The sequence below is a fragment of the Scyliorhinus canicula genome, chromosome 18, assembly GCF_902713615.1.
Source record: "Scyliorhinus canicula chromosome 18, sScyCan1.1, whole genome shotgun sequence".
NCBI lineage: Eukaryota > Metazoa > Chordata > Chondrichthyes > Carcharhiniformes > Scyliorhinidae > Scyliorhinus > Scyliorhinus canicula.
In genome coordinates, this window is record NC_052163.1 from 5172058 (window position 1) to 5175419 (window position 3362).

Below are 3362 nucleotides of genomic sequence, written 5' to 3' on the forward strand. Positions count from 1 at the left end.
TGGAGGGCTATGGTGCCCTGTGATATAGTTGGACAAACCTGCCGGGGGTGTGGAGGGCACAGCTTTGTAGAGGCACGACACACCATGAGGAGGATGTGACACTCTCCAGATTGTCACTAGTTTGTGCACAATGCAGATTGTCACTAGTTTGCGCACAATGCAGATTGTCACTAGTTTGCGCACAATGCAGATTGTCACTAGTTTGTGCACAATGCAGATTGTCACTAGTTTGCGCACAATGCAGATTGTCACTAGTTTGCGCACAATGCAGATTGTCACTAGTTTGCGCACAATGCAGATTGTCACTAGTTTGCACACAATGCAGATTGTCACTAGTTTGCGCACAATGTAGATTGTCACTAGTTTGCGCACAATGCAGATTGTCACTAGTTTGCGCACAATGCAGATTGTCACTAGTTTGTCACGAGGTTGTGCACAATGCAGATTGTCACGAGGTTGTGCACAATGCAGATTGTCACGAGGCTGTGCACAATGCAGATTGTCACGAGGCTGTGCACAATGCAGATTGTCACGAGGCTGTGCACAATGCAGATTGTCACGAGGCTGTGCACAATGCAGATTGTCACGAGGCTGTGCACAATGCAGATTGTCACGAGGCTGTGCACAATGCAGATTGTCACGAGGCTGTGCACAATGCAGATTGTCACGAGGCTGTGCACAATGCAGATTGTCACGAGGCTGTGCACAATGCAGATTGTGACGAGTTTGTGCACAATGCAGATTGTGACTCGAGTTTGTGCACAATGCAGATTGTGACTCGAGTTTGTGCACAATGCAGATTGTCACTAGTTTGTGCACAATGCAGATTGTCACTAGTTTGTGCACAATGCAGATTGTCACTAGTTTGTGCACTGCCAGTATCTGCAGTGATCACTGAAGACTTCTCTTCAGTGGCATGCTGCTCCACTTTATCTTTCTGTGGGCAGTTTAATGGGGGATAAATGCTCCAAGGCGGCCACTTCTTAAGGTGTTGAGGTGCTGTGACTGGGCCAGTGGTAGTTCCTGGGGGGGGGGGGGGGGGGGGGCCTGAAGGAGAAACATCAGGGGAGGTTTGGGGCAGGAAGCAAGTGGTCCCCCCACCGTCACACCATTAGCAACTTGCTGGCAGGAGAACAGGATGAGGGGGAAACCACAAATCAAGGGGTATAAGACAGGACATCTTGCCATTCCAGCTGATGCCGGATGCAGTGGGCTTTATTACAGCTGACCCCATGATATGGAGAATCACCTCCTCTATCCTGTTCATACAAGGGCATCTGTGATTATCACGCTCACCAGTCGCTCCATCTGAACCTGTAAAGATTTAATTATCTGCGGAGACTCGATTTCAAAGTATCGTCTTGAATCATTGACTTGGTCCATGTATATGTGGAACCCGCTCTTCGCTCACCTGGGGAAGGAGCTGCGCTCCGAAAGCTAGTGATTCCAAACACACCTGCTGTTGTAAAACTTCTTACTTTTTTTTTATAAAGAGATGCTGGCTTCCCCTCTGCACCTGAAGGCAGGCCGGAGGTACGTTAGCCTCGCAGGCTGCCGTGTCGGTTGCTGAGCACAGGTCGCGTTCCGATGAATGCTTCATTCATGAAATCGAGGAAGAATCCGAAGTTTGCGCCCCGCCTGCCTCCATGGGACAGGTCCCTCCCCCAAACCCCTCGTCCCCGCGTGAAATTGGAGTAGACAAATTTTAACCATAACACTATAGACTGGAACTTTCTGGAAGGGTAACAGCAGGCAAACAACGCCTGATGTTATCAACCTTCAAGCTGACTAGTAAATTAAATTAATGGGATTAAACAAAATGACATAACTGTGTTTTTCTAGAAGGTGTCGATCGGTTTATGACATCGCTTTGCCCTTGCCCCCTCTGTTATTTTTTTAAGAAGTGGCTATCTTCAAACATTTATTTCCCCCATTAAACCCCACACAGAAAATTCCTGTCATTATTATTGTATATGCCCTCTTAACAACGTGACAAAAGTTAATAACTTGTCAGTCGACCTCTCTGGCCTAGAAAGGGAGGAATTTACCCTGCGGAGTTTCATTCATTTGGGCAGTGAATCGTTGTTGGAGATAAATTTTAAGAAACCTTATTTTTCACTTTTTCTCTCTCTCTCTCTCAATTCTTTTTCTCCTTTTGTACCTGATTTATTTCTCCATCCCCAACTGACATTGGCTAAGACTTGTCCTGTCATTTACCGAGGTCCTAGATTTCTAGAAAGAGCTCCGGAGTTGAAGGGCACTAAGGGAAGTGAAACTGCCTGGCAGTGAGAGCCTGGCAGTGAGAGCCTGGCAGTGAGAGCCTGGCACTGCCTCTCTCCAGCAGGAAACAGCCTGATTGCTGCAGGCAGACGCTGCCCAAACTTGGCCTTTTGGGGGTTTCTTAATATAAAGTTGTAACTGGAAATAAAAAGTCCCGTAAACACACAATGGAACAGACGCCACCCAAAGTGATGGTTGCAGTTACTGCTTTGAATTAGAATTAGAACAGTACAGCACAGAACAGGCCCTTCGGCCCTCAATGTTGTGCCGAGCAATGATCACCCTACTCAAGCCCACGTATCCACCCTATACCAGTAACCCAACAACCCCCATTAACATTATTTTTTAGGACACTAAGGGCAATTTAGCATGGCCAATCCACCTAACCCGCACATCTTTGGACTGTGGGAGGAAACCGGAGCACCCGGAGGAAACCCACGCACACACGGGGAGGACGTGCAGACTCCGCACAGACAGTGACCCAGCCGGGAATCGAACCTGGGACCCTGGAGCTGTGAAGCATCGATGCTGACCACCATGCTACCCTGCTGCCCCTCTGTTTTGCAGAAACAACCTTTTAAATGGTGACGTTGAAATCTTGTAGGAGCAACCTACCTAGTTAGGGCCAAGTTGTGTCTTGAAAGATGGCAGAGGGTTCTCGTGCCTTGGCCCCGAATGGTACCGAATGGTACAGTGCCATATCGCCCGAATCCCCATCACGGTCAAATTGAGACATTTCACACTTTTTTTAAAAAGTGACCTCGGCCCTGGTAACTCCAGTGTCGCAGGGAACTGACCGTCTGACACAAAACACTTAGTTTAATGTAGGAAAGATAGCAGCCAATTTGCGCTCCTCAAAATCCCGCAAGCAGCAAATTTTAGTTGGGCCGGTTGACTTATTTTTGGTCATTATTGATTCAGGGATGAATGGTGGCTGCAGGTGCTTGGCTACTGCTCTCTGATAGAGCGGGTGGGGGGATCTTGTATGCCAACCAGAGGGGGGGGGCGCCTTGGAATAATGTCTCCTCTTGGGGGGGGGGGGGGGGGGCGCCTTGGAATAATGTCTCCTCTGGGGGGGGGGG